Raw genomic sequence first — 19,085 nt, 5'->3', positions numbered from 1 at the left:
ACTGCTAGATCAATCACCCTCGCTCTACAGTGATCACAAGCCACAGGGATGACATGGGCTGAAGGTCTGCAGGGGCCAGTTAGGCATGCCTGCAGGAGCCTCTCTGGAAAGAAGTGCAAGGTCAGCAAAACTGAGTGGTGCAGAGCAAGGCTGAGGCCCAGCCAGGTCCTTGGTTGCAGCACTGCCTGCAGCTGGCCACTCTGGGCTTACAGGTTATACGATTGAATACATTCACTTTGGGGCTTAATTTCTGTCATTTGCAACTGAAAGAATCTTAACTAATAGAGTGCTTCACATGCATGATTTCATTGAATTATAACAGCCTTTTAAGATAAGATTTCATTTCTTCATTTTAGAGATGAAGGACTTGACACTCAATGAGTCTAAGAAATTTTCCAAAGCTCACAAAACAAATAAGAGAGTTAGATTCAAATTCAGGCTGTTTAGCTCCAACACTGGTAATTTTTAAATTTCTCTGCATTTGTTCTAACAGCACCAACTTGTTTAGTCTAATGCATCCTTTCACTCCATTCACATTCTGACTTCTGCTCATGCCCATGTAGGCAAGCCATGCATTTGGAACTGCATCCTAGGTTCAGGAAGCCGGCCCACCTGGAGTTCATACCTGCTTATGGGAGGCCAGTGGGCAAAGTGTGGCAGGGGAAGATTTGAGGGAGGGCCTTTGGAGATGCAACGGGAGAACTCTTCTCTTACCATGGAAGAGACATCCTCAGACATGCCCAAAGGCTTTCTGTCTGCAGGCTCTGAACCAGTCACAAAAGAAATAGAGGTGAACAGACCTGTGTCCCACAGTGTGTTTTAAAATATAGTATATAGGCCCTGACTGGGTAGCTCAGTTGATTAGAGAGTTGTCCGGACACACCAAGGTTGCAGTTCGATCCCCAGTTAGGGCAGATACAAGAAACAACAAATGAATGGATAAGTAAGTGGAACAACAAATCTCTCTGTCTCTCTTCTCTTTCTAAAAATCAATGAATTAAAAAAATAAACAATATATAGTATATTAATAGAACACTTGAGGTACAGTAAGGCCAATAAAAACAGGAGATGTTACTGTTGAAAAGATTGTTTGCTACTCATAGTTTCTGAGAGAAGGGGGCACACCACATCCGGGGAGCCACATGGAGGTCAGGCAGGAGGAGAGGGGCCAAGGGGAAAATGTGAGCAAGAGTCTTATTGTGGTTTCCACGGGAAGAAATGTGGCCTGGAATGTGAGAACCCTGTGAGAACCTGACAGGGAAGGGTGTGGGCTCTGGATTGCTTGGTTCCTATTTGAAAAGTGTGACCTCAGGTGAGTCCTTTACTATTGTTAGAAATTGGCTAACCCTGGGAGGGACAGTCCCTCCAAGTCAGCAAGGCTCCCAGTGTTATCAGAATACAGAAAAAAAACCACCATGGTTAATGCCCAATATGACTAGGTATTGGGGTTTTGTCATCCAGCTGTTCGAGTCCACACTAGTATATACCATTTTAGTCCCAAAACTCTACTTTTATAAGGAAATAAATGGGCAAATGAGCAGATATAAATGTACAAGGAACTTTAGCAGCATGATGCTTACAATAAAAAAGGGAAAAAAACCTTACTATTCAACAGTTAGCATATGGCTAAAGAGCTGACCATTTATCCCACATAGTAATCGAGAGTGTTGAATTTAGAGGCATATTGACTGATACAAACACATGATCTGAATATGTTATTGAGTGAAAAGAGAGTTATAATCAATATGTATGTGTAATCCTACTTTTGTTAAAAATATGTCACTAAATGTTTACATATATTTACAGAGTGTTTCTATTTCTTTGAAGAAAAGATGGGAAGGAAATGAAGGATAGGATTGTCGGTGATCAAAACACATCTTTTTCTTGTCTGTATTTTCTATATTGTATTACATAATGGGGTTTTATTACTTTTATAATAAGTAACATAAGTTTAGTAATAAAGGAAAGAAAATGCAGCCCCTCTGTCTGCCTGTGATGCTGGGGCGAGAGCGCTCCGGGGATGAAACATTCCCTCGCGTGCATTCCGCGCTGAAAGTGCTTCCACATGGGGAGGACGCAGCGGCGGCAGGAGACACGTCTTCCCTGCTTGTCTCCGGGCCAGCGCGGGGCCTCCGAGCACCTGCTCCCGCTCCATCAGGTAGCCCGTGCTCCCCCTCATGATCCAGCAACGGCCGCACACCGCCATCCAAACCGAGGCTGGCGTTTGGTGGATGTTTGAGGAAGGGAAAGGACAGCGAACCCCATGTAAACTCTGTGGTTCCTCAGATTTAAAGTCAGGGAGAGGTGAAGAAACTGGTAGAAAACTTTCCTGAAGCATTAGGTTGAGCCACTAGAAATTTCCAACGTTCTACCATCTTTGACCTATAAAATGACAACTTCTATAAGTGGGCAAGGCCTCTCTGAACTGGATGATGACCTAAGTCAGAGAACATCTTTTGCAAAATGTTTTGCCAGAAGAAAGTTCTGAGGCTCGGAAACTATATGAAAAAGGGCTAGGAGAGCTGTCTGGCCCTTCCTAGTTGAAAATATTGCCTTCTCCTTCCCGACTTCTCCTGACTCACTCCCTGGTCGCCCTCCTACCGTTCATATCAGAGAATCTGCAAATCCCCAACGGCCTTCCCAGTTGAGGATCCTCTCCGCCTGCCCAGTTCCCTGGAGCTCAACAACCAGCTTCCTGACTTCAGCTCTGACCCTTGCCTCAGTCTCCCCTAATTAGTTGTCATCTACATTCACTTAAACATCTGGACCAAACTCTCCCTTTTTATAAACTATGGAAAAGCCATTCCTTTGGCTTAAAGCATGTGGAATGAATCTGCAGTAGGCTTTGTTCAAATATGGCCCCATGGGAAGCCATCCCCATTTTGGTGACGTGGCAGTTACCTGACTTCTCCCAGGTGGAAGGGGCAGATACGGACAGCTTCATGGTGGCGGGGGCTCTGTAAGAACTGCTGCAGTCATGGGCCAGCTGGGGCTCTATATGTTCCAGGCCAACGAGGCTGGGGGTTGGAGAGACTTCCCTACAAGGTAGAAGGATTTAGCAATCATCATCGTCACCATCATCATGAGTATGATCGAAGTTTCTGGAGGAGGGAAATTTGGGGCTTTCTGTATCTTGAAGAAAGAAACAGACAAGGCTTGGGTATGAGCAAGGAGTGAGAGGACTGGAGGAAAGGCCCCCAGGCGGGAGCCGCGTGATCCAAGACGCAACCACCCACCAAGCACCACTGGTTTCTGAAGGAGCTTCCGTAGTAACCAAGTCCGAAGGCTGTGGAAGCAACACCTGCCACCAGGCTGAACACGTAGAACCTACTGGAAAAGGAGGACAGTGAGGGAACACAGAGGTCGGGGCGGCCTAAAGAACAAGACAGGCCAAGACACAGGGGCTGAGGGGCGGTCGAAAAGAGACTGAGTCCCAAGGAGAACGAAGGTTGTCAGGAAGAGAGAGGAGAGGGACGATGCTGGGAGGAGGGTGGGAAAGAAGGCTGGGAAGGGGGGGCCTTGAGCGGTGGCCTTTCCACAGCGCCGGCAGAGGGAGGTGACTCCCTCCCTCCGATGCTCCGCAGGACCCGCCCCGGCAGATCCTGCCTCCTCTCAGGAGGCTCAGTGGGAAAGGCTGTGCTGTGATTAAGATCTTTTAATTAAGGAAGCCGTTTGCACAGGATGCAACGAGAGCCTGATGGAGAGTTTGCTCAAATTGGATTTTTTTTTTTTTTTTTTGGTTAACTAGAAAAATAATAAGAGGAACTCGTCTTTGTGTAAGTAAGAGGGATGTGTCATTTTGAAGGATGCCACAGAGCTACCTGGGAATGAATTTATCTGCTCCTCCATTCCCTCACTCCCAGTATATCCCGTATTACTACCTCCAGAGCTCCTGGAAAACAGATGAGTGTTGGCGCTTCCTCTGGGCCTGGAGTTGTGCTAACTGCCCAGGAACTACCTCCTCCATTCCCGGGGCCACCCCAGAGCCACAGACTATTCCTCTCCCTTTTCTGCAGATGAGAAAACTGCAGGCCTCTTTGTATGGAAAGCAGCCCTTCCTCCCGCAAGGGGAGGGGAAAGCAAATCATGAGAGGGGAGGCAGGACAGAGGGAATTTCGAGCCCCAATTTCTTTCTTTTTTGCCATTTCCTCTCTCTTTCTCCTTTTCTTCTAAGGTCCCCGATCATGTCCTTTCTGACTTTAAAGATCTGTCTGAAGCTCCCCTTCTCCTGCCTTGAATGTCTCCAGGGACACACGGCAGAATGTGCTGAAGCTCTATGGTGGCTGACACCAGGTCGGGAACTGAGGCAGGCAGAGGCTCTCACATCTGTCACCTGTCCGTCTGTTCCTTCCTTCAGTGTAGGTGCGGCCCTGGATGTGGAGACACAGGAGACAGACCCTGGGAGCTGAGGCTGACCTTGAGTCAAAGGTCAAAGTCTTGCCTCCCCCACAGAACCCTTGGCACTGGCTCCACCCCAGGGCCAATATTTTTCTTGGTTCTGAGTGGTACAGTGGCCTCTTTCCTTGTCCAGAGTTAGCTCATAAAGTCCAGGATTGGCCCAAGAACAGCTCCAGAGCTCAGTGCCCTTTGGCTGGCTGCACCTCCAAGGCCCATCTCCTGACCTCTGTGCCTCTGAGATCTAGAGCCAGAAGCCAGTCCTGTGTGTAGCCCAGCACCCCTTTTTGGGGAAATCTCCTTTTTGCTGTTCCATAGTATTCCTGCTCAGGTGATGGGTTTTGGGTTCGGGTGACCATGGCCATCACTCTGCCCTGTCGTAGCTCAGGTTGTCCAGAGGACACCATCTACTTGGCTCTGGTGATTGGGTCCTGAAGGGCATGTGACCCAAGCTGGGTCAATTAGAATCACCCGGGCCTTCTGACAGTCTTACGGGGAATCATATGGTCCTTCCCCCTGGGACCATGGGAGCCTGCAGCAGTGCAGAGACTTCCTAGACTAAAGCAAGGCCAGCCGAGTAGCTCTGAGAGACGGTGCCATGGCGACAGGGATTCGATCCCTAGATCCCCCTGGACCTGAGGGGAGCATGCCCCTTTCCCTTTGCAGCTTTACCAGCCATACATTTCAGGTTGTTTTTGTTAAACGAGTGTGAAATTTCATTTTTAACATCTGCCACTTAGAGTCCTGCCTCTTATACTTTCTCTGAAGACTCAGGGGAGCAGGTGTGGCATGAGTCTGTAATTTGTCCTGGCGTCTACTTACAGCTTTTATCCCTTTTTGTTTAAAATGTTTTTCTTTTGCTTTACACCTGAATGGTAGGTTGGCTGTGTGCTGCCTTTTATTTCCTTCTTACTTTTTATTAAGAAACATTTCAAACATACCTAAAAATAGAGTAACATAAACTCTTTTGTCCATGGGTATTTTAAAGATTTCTATTAGCCTAAAATTCTTAAGTTCACTTGAGACACGTTCACTGCGCTCTTTCTGTGTGACAGAGACTGTCCCAGGTGTGGAGACGCCACCCAGAGCCTCCTCCGCTGGAGTTTGCGTCCTGGTGGCGAGATGGGCATGCGATGTTACACGCACGCGCACGAGGGCAGCTCAGGTGACAATAAATGGGGGGAAGAAGGTAAGTCAGGGCCTGACGGGATGGAGAGAGAAAGCCCCTTTGGGAAGAGGGCTGAGCTGAGGCCTGAGTGGTGAGGGAGCCCTGCGGCGACGACCCGGTGCAGGTCCCCGGCGGGGGAGCGGTGCACTCAGGTGCTCTGCTGGGATGGGGACACGTGCCGGAGCGGAGCAGGCAGGTGCTGCCCCGAGTAAACGTGCCCACTGTGGAAGCCAGCCGGGAGCCAGGACGGAGCTCGTAGGCCAGGCTGCCACGTTTGGAGATATAGGTTGCGCACTGCACAATTCTAGAGAACCGTTCACACCCCAGGGTTGGCAGACTTTCTGTAAAGAGCCAGACTGTAAATTCTTTAGACTTTGTGGGCCAACATGGTCTCTGTCACAACTACCGAATTCTGCCACTGTAACATGGAAACAACTGCAGACAATACAGGGTGGACAAAGTAGGTTAACACAGTTTATTCTTGTATTACTAGTTATTAATTATTGTATTTTCCAACAACTGTAAACTTACGTTTGCCCCACTGTATATATAAATGAATAGAAACAGCTGTTTTAATAAAAATGTATGGACATCGAATTACAAAGTAAAATTCAAATAATTAGGATGAATCTTCTTTTAATTTTTTCCCCCAACCACTGCAAAAGGTAAAGCCTGTTCTCAGTTTGCGGCTGCACAGCAGGCGGCAGGCTGGATTTGGTTCATGGGCTGACGTACACCAAGCAGTGGCCTGGTCATCTGAATGTCCCGTGTCCCTTCCTCACTGTCTCTGCTTACACTGGTACTCCCACAGGAGTTTCAGGGATGGTTAAGACACCTTTCTCATTTGAAGGCAGCTCCCAGATCCTTCATCCCTCCAGGATCTGTCAAAGCCCCTCCTGACAGGGGGACATCCGGGTCCTGCTGCCCAGTAATGCTCTTTCCCTTCTTCGTGGTCCTGGAGTCCTTCCTGTCTGCTTGGCATTGACCCCACTCTGTCCTTGCTTGCCCTGCATAGCCCGGCGTGTCTTGTGCCTCACCTCCCAGCTTCTGCAGCGGAACTCCTGACTCTCCGGCTGTGCCTACTGAGTGCTTTGCTGTGACTGTTGAACTAGTTTGGAAAGAGCTTGATCTTATCAGGAAGGGTGACCTTATGTGATAGGTGGGGTTAAGGGAGCAAGGAGAGGGGTGAGGAGTTGGGAGAGGGGTGTGCCAGGTACTGAGACAGGATTTAATTGGGATTAATTACTACTAATTCTACTGTCTCATTTGTCTGCGCTGGGCTGTCCATAAATGGCTTTTACAATGTCCTACTGATGAAAGGATTGCTGTTTATAGAAATTAGTACCCAGCTACTCTGCTGTAATTGCTGTCGCCTTCCTGGCTGCACTCCGTAGTCAACACTCAGTGTTGTCTGTTGGCGTTAATGCTTCAGTGACTTCTCACTCTCGGCCTTGTCGGCCTCTCAGCCAGTGGTTACTGTTTGATCTGGGAAAAATAAACATAACTGCTCTAGTCTGAACCAGCATCATCTCCTGCTTGGATTATTGTAGTAGTTTACTAACTGGTCTTCTTGCTTTTGCCCAAAATATACTGTCAACTCAGGAGTTACTCTGACCCTATTAACAAACACACGCCAGCTCCAGTGACACCCCTGCTCACCTCACCAATGACCTCCTTTGCCAAGTTGGAATGAAAGTCCACGTTCTTGTGATGGTTCAAAGGCCCCCATGGGAGGGACTCCTAGACTTTGCTGTGCCCTGGAACCCTCAGGAAGAAGAGTGAAGCCCATGGATCCTGTCCTAAGATGGTTTTCAATGCACAAAATAAAAGGCACAGGATTTCCAAGGAAACCAGTGGTCTTATTCTGCTCAAGCTGCTGTAACAAAATACAATAGACCGGGTGGCTTAGACAACAGGGATTGATTTTCTCTCAGTTCTGATCTGAAGCCTGAGCTCAGGGTGCCAGCACACCCCGGTTGGGTGAAGCCTTCGCCCTGTTTTCAGAGGGGGCTTCTCTCTCTGTGACCGCACATGGCTCTCCTCAGTGCATGGCCACAGTGAGAGAGAGAAAAAGCTCTCTCTCTTCTCACAAGGCACCAGTTCTATCCTGAGGGACCCACTCTCATGGCTTAATTCCCTCCCAAAGCGCACATCTCCACATGCCACCACATTGGGGGTTCAGTCCAAAACACCAATTATATTGAAATATAGTTATCAAACTAAAAAACAAAATTTAGGATATAGTAATATATGTACTTCCTATGCAGTATATAATAAAATGCAGTATATAATAAATGCAGTATATAATTAATGCAGTATATAATAAAAATGCCTTTAAAATAGCAATAAGTTTAATTTTTGTTGTTGTTACTCCTCACAGAGGATATTCTTTACATTGATTTTTAGAGAGAGTGACAGGGAGGGAGGGGGAGAGAGAGAGAGAAACATCAATGTGAAAGAGACACATCGGTTGGTTGCCTCCCACACATGTTCTGATCAGGGCTGGGGATCAAACCTGCAACCCAGGTTCATGCCCTTGACTGGGAATCGAATCTGTGCAACCCTTTGGTGCGCGGGCCGACGTTCTAACCACTGGGCACACCGGCCAGGGCTAAGTTTATTTTTGAAAAACATATTAGGGTGGCTTAGCTTGAATAGTGACAATCATGGGGTGGTCTTGGGCAAGACAAATGCATGTGATGTTAGATATGGAAATGCAGCTGTAATTCTCTTCCCAAACTAGTTCATGGATCCAGCGCAATATGATCTAACCCTCCGCTCTTAACCCCTCAGACCTCATCCCTCCCCTTCTCACCCCTCTTGCTCCTCTCTTGCCACACTGGCCCTGTGGCACTTTCTCCAGCACTCCAGGCACATTTCTGCCCCAGGATCTTGGAGCCTGTGGTTGTCTCTATCTGGACTGTTTTTGCCAATATCTATATGGCTCACTTACTTCTTTTCAGATCTTTCATCAAATACCACCTTCATCCTTCGAATATTTCCTACAGATCCTGTATTCCCCATCCCCCTACCTCACTTTATTTTTTTGTTTGCCAGCTTACCTGCCCTATATTTTCCTTCACTATCACCTATATTCTCCGTGACCCTAACTAGAACATAAAATCCATGTAGGTGGAGATTTATTAGTTTTGCTCCCTATTGTATTCCTAGTGCTTAAAATAATGTCGGGCACAGACAGCATTTATTGATCAGATGAACAAATTAAAATTAATATTGGCCCAAGCAAAACTAATCAGAGTGATAAGTTTGTCATTAAAATGCCTACCTAATTTTGGTATACTGAAACCCATTTTCTCATTGGTTTTTACTACTACATTGGAAATGTATTTCTAAGTGCAAATAAAATCTCGTTTACAAATCCAGTAAATTTGGGGGAAACAATTACTTAAAGGTAATGTGATTATTGAGAGAATGTATGAGGGGAGGAGTGCTGAATCCAACTGATTCTGGGTCACTGTCTAGCTGTGTAACCCTGAGTGGGATCCTCACCTTTCTGCACATCACTGCCTCATCTGTAAGAAGGAGGGAGGAAAGGAAGGCGGGGGGGGGGGGGAGAGAGAGAGAGAGGAATATCTCTATTGCTCTCAAAGGGTTGCACTGAGCTTTAAATGAGACAATTCATGAACAGTGCAAAATCAGATTTAAGAAATAAATGCCAGCTGCTGGCTGCACCTGCAATAAGTCAAAGAAGAAGAAAGCAAAGGGTTTCAGGAAGCTTTCTGCTCTGCAGGAGACCTTCGAGGCCCTGGGGAGAAGAAACAGTTTTGCCAAAGGCCCGTCATGTGCTGGGGCCACCCTCCCCGCTGCCCCGCGCTCCTGCAGCCTGTCCGCCAGGACAACTCGAGCTCAGAGCCAGTCCCAGCTCTGGCTTTGGGGAAAGGCCTGGAAATCAGAGCTGAAGGGACAGATGGAGGAACTCAGGCCAAGCCAGCATTCAAAAGTCAGCAGGAAATGAATACATTTGTTAGATCACATGGCAGAGGGGACTTGACGTGTATGACGAGTGAGTCATCGGGTACATCGAGGTGTCCCTGGCTCACAGGCTGCTGGGGACTGTCGGGGGATCAGGCTAGGAAGAGTATGGTTTACGTTACAGCCAACAGAAATTATTTTCAGATTAGCTTCTGTTTCAAATTACCCATTGCCCGCTTCCTGTTTATTAATGCAAATGATTGGAAGCTGGCTGACTATAATACATAATGTATTATTTTATTTCATCATTCACCAGACTTATTAATCACCAACTACATGCAAAGTACTGAGTTAGTCACTGAGGGCATACATCTGAAAATGATACAGAATTTTAAGGATCACAGAAATAATTTCATCTTATCCTCAGAACGTGAGGGAAGTAGAAGCCAACTTATTTTAAGTATTAATTTGATGACTGATTGATTGATCAAATCATGCAAAAAATCCTTACCAAGCACCTACCCTGTGCCAGGCACTGTGCTAGAGGCCGGGAGTGGATATAAAACAAAGACTTGCCAACATGTAATTACAGTCTGCAGGAGAGATGGGACATACACAAGCAAGCACGTGGCATGCGTTATGTCAGGAATTGGTGGCCCTATGAAGATGACGAAAGACGAGCTGAGGATGGTGGAAATAGAAGTACCGGTAGATAGGGGCTGGCTTTGAGCAGAGATAGGCACAGGGTGGGACAATCAGCCGGGCACTTAGGTCGGGGAGGACGATGTTGCTGGACTCTCTGGAGACTGAGCCGTAGAAAATGTTCATCTTTCTGGTAGTCTAGGTATCCGGGGAGCTCCCCTCTAGCACCATATTTTAAATTAATAATTTTTTTCCTAACAGCCTTTTTCACTGTCCAACTTTTATATTCATATGTAGTAATTGGGAATATGAGTGTGTGATGATCTTAGCCTTGGGCTCTAATGACACTAATTATGAGGGAAATGGAAACTCAAACTACAAAGAGATACTACTTCACAGCCATTAGGGTGGCTCTTATCAGAAAAGGAGAAAAAAACAAGAGTTAGGATGTGGAGGAATTGGAGCCTTGTGCGCTGCTGATAGGAATATAAAATTGCAGCTGCTGTGGAAAACGGTATGATTTCTCAAAAAATTAAACTTAGAACTACCATATGATACAGCAGCAATCCCACTTCTGGGTATATACCGCAAAGAATTGAGAGCGGGGACTTGAACTGATGTGTGTGCACTCATGTTCATAGCAACGTTACTCATAAGAGCCAAAAGGTGGAGAAAACCCAAACGTCCGTCAGTGGATGAATAGGTAAACAAAATGTTTTATGTACATGCAATGGAATATTATTCAGCCTTGAAAATGGAATGAACATTTGCTCTTAAAGAACAATTCATTCTGACACTTGTTAAAATGGTAAGGAAGACTTTTTTTTTTTTTAATATATCTTTATTGATTTCAGAGAGAGGAAGGGAGAGGGAGAGAGAGAGATAGAAACATCAATGATGAGAGAACCATTGATCGGCTGCAGCCTGCAACCCGGACATGTGCCCTGACAGGGAATTGAACCCCGATCGCCTGGATCCTAGGTCAACGCTCAACCGCTGAGCCACGCCCGGCTGGGCAGGAAGACTTTTTAAGGACTATTGCAATTGGTGTCAAGACTGGCAATAGGGGAGAGAAAGTGGGCTCAACTCCAAATACAATGAAGACAGTTGGGGGTTTACAGCCAATAGGCAGAGTGAGGGGGTCAGTGGACGGAACATTACTAAGAGGAGAGGTCAAGGATAGGGAGCCTCTTGGTAAACAGACATAACAGGATTCTTGCTCATGACAAGCCAGGGTGACTGGATACTAATGGTGGGGATACTTGCTAAACTGACTTGGCAGGATTCTATCTAACACTAGCAGATGTGAGCTCAGCAGGGGTGGGGACCAAGGTTTTGGCCTAGTTGAGAAGAGGGGTCAGAAGAGCCTGACCGAAGTGTGGTCAAGGAGGGTCTTTACAACACATGCTACAACACTGATTAACCTCGATGACATTATGCTAAGTGAAATAAGCCAGTCACAAAATTACTGTGTGATTCCACTTACAGAAGGTTCCTAGAGTGGCCAGAGTCGTGGAGACGGAAAGTGGAGCCGTGGCTGCCAGGGGCCGGGGCAGAGGGCAACGGGGAGTTAGCATTTAATGGGGATGGAGTTTCAGTTCGGGAAGGTGAAAAACTCTGTAGATGGGTGGTGGTGATGGCTGCACATCACTGTCAACTGTGTTTAATGCCACTAAACTGTGTACTTAGAAAGGTTAAAATGATAAATGTTGTGTTGTATGTACTTTACCACAATTTGAAAAAGTTAATGTCAATAAAAATAATCTATCTTCCTGGTTTCTAAAGAATATCTATTAACATTGTGATATTTGCCCTTCTCACCCTATCAGTATCGATTTATATGCATATCTAGCTAGCTGTTTATACATGTAGATGTGCATGTATGTATGAAAATGACAGTCAAACTCATACTAAATATAGGATTTTATATATTTAATAAGCATTACCACAGTAAACACTTATCTATCAATAAAATATCTTTTAAAACCATTTAAAATTGTCCCAGTTTATCATGACTTTAAGTGTTTTTACCTATAGTCTGTTAGTCAACATTTATGTTATTTCTGTTTTCTATTATAAGTAACTCTACAATGAACATCTTTATTAATAAGAGCCTTTCCCCCTGCATTTCAGATTAGTCCCTTAGTTTAGCTTCCACACATGAAGTGACTGCGTCGGAGGGTGTGACTATTCTTCAGGCCCTTAAGCCAGTTAGCAAGGTGCACCTTTTAGGCATTCCTCCCTCCCTTCCTCCCTGCCTTCCTTCATTTGCTCTTTTCTCTCCTCTTTTTTTCTGCGCCCTTTAGGGATAGGGGCACAGAATTCTAGGTGGGCCCAAGATTCCTGACCCCTGCTGTGCACACAAACTCTCCCAGTCACTCAACCAAATACTCCTCTAGATTCCTCCATGGAGAGGTTTTGCAAATGTAATTAAGGTCCCACATCGGTTGACCTTAAGCAAGGGAGCCTGACCCAGTCACCCAATTACATGGCCTTTTAAATCTAGGACTAGAGGTCAGAGACTGAGGAGTCAGAGATGGGAGCAAAAAGGGGTTTTAATTCACAAGTGTTCCATTACCGGCTTGAAGATGGAGGGGACATGTGGTGGAGAATGCAGGTGGCTTCAGCTAAGAGCAGACTCCAGCTGACAGCTGGCAGGAAATGCAGACTGCAGCCTTACAAGTGTGGGACCTTAACTCTGCTCAAGACCTGAATGGGCTCCAGAATTCTTCCAAAGCCACTGACACCTTGATTTTGGAAGTGGGATAGCCCACCAGAGAGCCCAGCCATGTGGTGCCAGCTTTCTGACCCACGGGACTGTCGGCTAGATAATGGGGGATATTTTAAGGCAACGTATTTGTGGTAATTTGTTATGAATAATAGAAAACTCATATAGGGATGTATTTGTGTTTGTGAGGTATGTGGCTGTGTGTGTGTGCGTGTGTGTGTGTGGCTAGGCATGTGAGGGGAGGCACAGCTACTTCTTTGAAGCTGGCACTTCACATGGTCTGCTATGATTTTATGGGTCAGTCACCTCTCTGCCAAGCTCTTTACAGGGGCACTTTATGTGTATTTTCTTGTTTGATACCTCTGTTAATTATGTGATTAGTCTGATTTTACAGATCAGGATACCGAGGCACAGAGAGGTGAAATGACTTTCCCATGGTAACCCAGCTAGCGAGAGGGAGAGAGGCCATCAGAATCCAGACCTGTTTATGCCAAGACCCTCCCCTGTCTTCTGTACAGCACAGTTATCAGCAGTTTTGAATAAGTTCACTACTAGGTGACAATTTGGGTAATGACTTTACTTATAAATCCAATAAGGCCAGAGGGAAAGGCTGCACATTAGAAAGGAGGAAGGAATGAGGAACCTAAATACTTGTCTCTTTCAAGGCCCAGCTGTGCCTCCCTCCTTGGAGAGCACAGGCCCGGCTGATTCCAGCCTCCTGGGCCCCACTTTGCTCCTTTGCCCTGTGGGTCCTGCCTGCTCCCTGGAATGTTGGCTTCTTCGTCCTGTGGGCGTGAGCAGGCCGGGAGCCCAGGCAGGGGATGGGCCGAGCTCCCTCACCAGCAGGGCCCAGCACGGTCCTACGGTGGGTGACCGGTGGAGAGCGAAATTTTGTTGAAGAAATAGACACGACAATGGCCCCTTCTAGAATCCTTAGGACTGTCCCCCATACCCTCTCAGGAGAATTTGCCACCTTAATAAGAACAAACCTGACCCCCCTCAATGCGGGCACGCTAACTCCCAGCCTGAGCTCCACCTTTGATTTGGGGTGTAACGGCCTCAGGGAGCCCTGCTGCTAATGCGGGGTCCTGGCTGTGACTAGTTGCCCTGTGCCACCCTCATTCCTTACGGCAGACTTAGGCTTGCATGAATGCTCCCGCTTCTCTCGCCTAGGCTGGGGCGTGAGGAAGGCCGGCTGGCTCCTCCCCGGGTTGGCCGCTCTGCCTGGGCAATGGGGGATGGCAAAGGGAAACAGCCACCCACAGATGATGCGTCTAGTTGATCTGGTTGACAAGACATACCCCTCTCTGCAACCTGTGACCAACTCTAGAACCTTCTGCCCACTACCCAGGAGCACACACAAGGCCCTGCGATGCCTTGGTGTCCAGGCCAAGACAGAGAGGCTGTTCCTAAGCTCCGAGTCCTGCTGACTTAGGGCCTGTTCTCAGTGTCTGGTTTTTTGTCTGATGACGGCTGCCTTTTCCTCTGACCCCGGCAATACCTCCCCCACCCCCCGCAGGGCAGTTTCACCTCCCACGCACCGGCGTGCAGCGGCCTCTCCAGCCTGCACAGCGTAACCTCGTGCCCACACAACCTGCCCTTCCCATGCTAAGGACGCCATCGGTAGCAAGGGAGAGGGCCTGTCCTCACAGTCAGCCTCGAGTCCAGCGGTGGGTTTCGTCTTCCAGAGGGATGGAGCTGGAGGAGAGGGGGCGGGAGATCCTGAGGGCAGGCGACTGAGGGCGTTCGCAGGGCTTCCTACTTAGGGACGGGGCCTGCCTGAGCACAGGTGCCTGTACCCTCCCAGCAACGGGGCCAGGGCCGGGGCCGCGGGGAGGGAGGAGGGAAGCTACAGCTCCCGCACTCTGAGTGAGGGCGCAGGGGAAAGCAGGGGAAAGGGGGCTTGGCAAGGTGGAGGCAGAAAGCAGAGTAGGAAAGAGGGACCTGCCCAGCGGAGCCGAAGTGGAATCTTCCCTTTGTTTACCGAGCAAGAGTTCTGGAGATACACAATCTGAGGGGGGAACCCTGGTGTGTGGAGGGGTTTGTCTAACATCTTGATCTACTTTCCTAAACTTTTTGGATGGAGAAAACCCCCAAGCCCCTGTGCCAAGCCATTTCCCTCTCTATTTTTTAAACCCATCTGCAGTTCAAGGGAAATCAGATTCATGTGTTTTCAATTCATTTACACTTAACTTATTAAAATATTGCTTTGTAAGAGCTATTTGATGTCCAGGAAGCCATTTGTGTCTCTTAAATAAATCTTTAAAGTCCCTTTTTCTTAGAAACAGGAAATTGCATTTTGCCAAATGCAAATTAACTTGCACCTCATAAAGTTCAAGTTGAGCTCAAAACATACACTGCATGAGGGTCGGGTGGGTTTCAAACTTGGCAAGCTATCTCAAGGTTTAATCTAAACCAAAAGACAGCAATTGGAGGCTCCAAGGACATTCCAGAGGATGGTATTATTGCCATCTGCCAGCAGAAAGTCAGAGTCACATCCAGCTTCTCTCTCAGTTATTCAGCGGTTGGTTATCAGATGCTCTCCCCTCGGCCCTCCCTTCTCAGCCCTCTGTCCCAAGCCAGATCAAAACGACAAGATTTAGGCCCAGGCATCCCCCCCTACAGCTCTGTCAAGGGAACCAAGGAAGTTAGAGTGGAGTCTAAAGGGCTGAGGCTTTTTGGCTTTAGATTTCATCTGACTTTCTTTTTTCCCTGTGAGCACCAGAACCAAGAGACATCATCCTCACGGTGCCTAGTCTTGGAGTCAGACACACTCCGTCTTCTCCTCACAAGTGTGGAGCTGTGAGCACATTTCACATATGCATAGGCCCCTTCCCTGAAGCTTTCCAGACCCATTATCCAGTCTGCCTGCAGTGTCAGGGTGGGGCAGGCAGGCAGGGACTGTTAGCTTCCTTTTACGCAGGAGAAAGGGAAGGCCTTGGAGAGGCGAGGCGATTCTCCCAAGGTCACTAGGGGAGCCAGGCTGTCTCCTTCCTGGACCCAAGAAGCCAGCCCTGGGAAATCCCTCCTAGAATGACCAGGCAGAGGGAAATCCCTCCTAGAATGACCAACCCAGACAAATAAAATGCTAGGGAATTAAACAACTGTACTGGTGGTCAGTGTGCTGTTCCTCTGAATTCCATCAAAGTATCGTGGGCTTGGAGTCAGACACATGCTTGGCCTGTGAGAGGTCTAGGAAGTGCAGACGTGAACAGCACGTGGTCTTTGCCCCCAGGGCACCCATAGCCCAGTGAGGAGACAGGCACATGAATCAATAACTAGTAACAGACCATGTCAATATGGTCGCAAAGATGTGCAAAGGACATCTTAGACTTGCAGGGATGGGGAACCTTTTTTCTTCCAAGGGCCATTTGGAAACTTGTAACATCATTCGCAGGCCATACAAAATTATCAACTTAAAAATTAGCTATAAAAAAAGCTCCTAGATCTATTGAATTTTGGGTCCCTCCTGTGGTTGCCTTGGCAGGGCTGGACCAAGTGGTTTCCTGGGCGGTATCAGGGTAGGGGACAAGGAGCTATCTGCACTGAGCCTTTAGGGATCAGCAAGGGGCTACCAGAGGAAGGAAGCAGGGAGAGCAACCAGATAGAAAGCACAGCAGGAGAGAAGGCACGGGGGCGCAGAAGCCGCACGGTGGAAGTGGACAATTCTAACTAGTTTGGAATTATTAGAGCAAAAAAGTACAGAGAGAAGTGGTGTGAGGGCATTGGCCAGACCACCAGTTCTTGTCTGCTTAGATTTAATCTCAGTCCAGGGGTTCTCAACCATTGCTCCATGGACCCTTTGGAAATCTGATGAAATCTTCAGATGCTCTCCTTAGAAAACGGTAGGTATCTCCACATACCCAAAATTGTGATGCAGTCTGGTAGGACTCGCCTATGTTCTGAAGCCCAGGCTTAGGCAATAGAGAATCACGGACAAACGTCAAGCAGGAGAGTGACATGATTAGACTCACATTTCAGAGTAACATTTTGTCTGTAAAATGGAGAACAGATTGGAACAACAAAAGTAAAACTAGAGGCAGGGAGCTTGGTTAGAAGGCTGATGCAACAGGCAAAGTGAGAGATGGTAGAGACCTCAGAAAGTACAGCCTCCTCCCTGGGAAGAACCGGAGCAATGGACACGGTCCTGATTGCAGAGAGGATCCCTTTCAGATGGAGAACTTGGTCTATGGACAAGTCTGGAAGGACATCTGAAGTCACTAGTGGGACCAGTAAGAGCTGGAGGTTCCCAAATACGCAGGAGGGAAAGGCAAAAAGTATGAAGAAAGGATAAAGTTAGTTTAAGATTTGGATCCCAATTTTCCAAATGAATGGTAATAAGCTTGAGTTTATTCATGGCTCCAAATTCTGGGTGTCAATGAGATGACATCTGTAGAATTTTTGTATGATACACACACACACACTGAAAAGTAGTTTGGACTTGGGATCTTAAAATAAATTTTATAATGTTAAAATAAGCATTTAAACTTCCAGTGATTTTGGGGGGGAGCAAGGAAAGTTTTCTCAGGGTGTGTGTGAAAGCTATGAAAGTGCCCCACTCAGATCTCCTGCTGCCAAGGGCGTAATTGACGCAGGCTCGAAATGCTGCCTTTTGGAATCTTCCATTGTATTTGGGTAGAGACCATGCTGCTCCCAGCAGTGAGTGCAATGTGTGGCCACTAACAGCCCCATCCAGTGAGACAACCGTCCAATGAGGAAAGTCACATTCGCACATATTGCCACCCGGTCCTCAGACCCACTCGAGTTTGCCAGTTGCCTCAATAATGTCCTTCGCGGCAGAATGACTCAGCACAGAACGACGGCTGCATTTACTTGTCTTTTTAGTCTCCTTCAGTTTGAAATAGTTCTTCAGTCTTTCCTTGATTTTATTGTCTTGATACTTTTGAAGCATACTGCCCTTTTTTGGTAGAATGACCTATAATTTGGGCTGGACGCATCTGTCCTAAGTTAGACAACTTTAGCATTAATATCACAGAAGTGATGCTGTGTAATTTTCATTAGATCCTATCAGATAATGTACAATTTTATTTTTTTCTATTACTAATAATGTTAATTTTGATCACTTGATCGACATAGTGTCTGCCAGACTTCTCTAATTTAGACTTTCTTTTTTGGGTTAGGAAGTATTTTGTGGAGAGGTACTTTGAGTATATATGAATATTCCATTTCTCATAAAAACTTTAATGTGCTTATTCACTTATTTATAGTCATAGATTTCTGTTTTATTGAATAGATTACCATCATATATGCAGTATAATATATAACTGGCATCAACCTACATATCTACCTATTTATCTATCTTGATGCTCAAATCACCCTAAATTTAGCCACTGGAAACACCTTCAAGCTGTCTTCTAGGTCCTTTGGATATGACTCCATTAATCTTTGAGAAATTCTGTACTTTTTGGCACAAAAGATGTTCCAGGCTCCTTTTGTTCTTTTTGCCCCACTCCTGAAACCCACCATTTCTCTAAGGAGCAAGGCTCCTTTTTCATTGAGAAGGTATTTAGAAGCCAAGATTGGATCTCTAACTGTGCTCGTTGTTGGGTTACTGCTGCTTTCCTGGTCTCAGTGGATAGAATTTGAGAATAGATGCACATTTATTTTTGTGTAGTTTTATACATATTGCAAACGATGAGTTCACCTCTGATTTTAATCTAGCACCTTCTCAGACAGTGAGAAATCTCACTTATTATTATTATTTTTTAAAAATACATTTTTAATGATTTCAGAGAGAGGAAGGGAGAGGGAGAGAGAGACAGAAACATCAATGATGAGAGAGAGTCATCGGTCAGCTGCCTCCTGCATGCCCCCTGCTGGGGATCAAGCACTGACCAAGAATCGAACTTCGATCTCCTGGATCATAGGTTGATGCTCAACAGCTGAGCCACACCATCTGGGATCACTCCTGTTATTTTAAAAATATTTACTTATTTGACAAATCCCTTTCTATGTAACCAGTCTCCTGTCACTACTGCTCTCCACCCTCCTACCCCCCATGGCATGGACCTTCTCATATCTCCCCCTTGGAGATATGGGCTCTGTCACCTGCACTGTGCAGCCCTCTGCACAGATGTCACCCTCAGACTCTGGCTCCAACACTTCCTGTGGGACCAGAAAAGCCACCTGCTCTCCAGTATAAAGATTGTCCTCTTTGTGCTTCTCAGGCCCGTCCCTCATGGACATGGTATTAATTTT

Source organism: Miniopterus schreibersii (assembly GCF_964146895.1).
Source record: "Miniopterus schreibersii genome assembly, chromosome: 7".
Classification (NCBI taxonomy): Eukaryota; Metazoa; Chordata; class Mammalia; order Chiroptera; family Miniopteridae; genus Miniopterus; species Miniopterus schreibersii.
The sequence above is the reverse complement of the archived record's forward strand: the minus strand, read 5'-3'. Positions refer to the sequence as shown.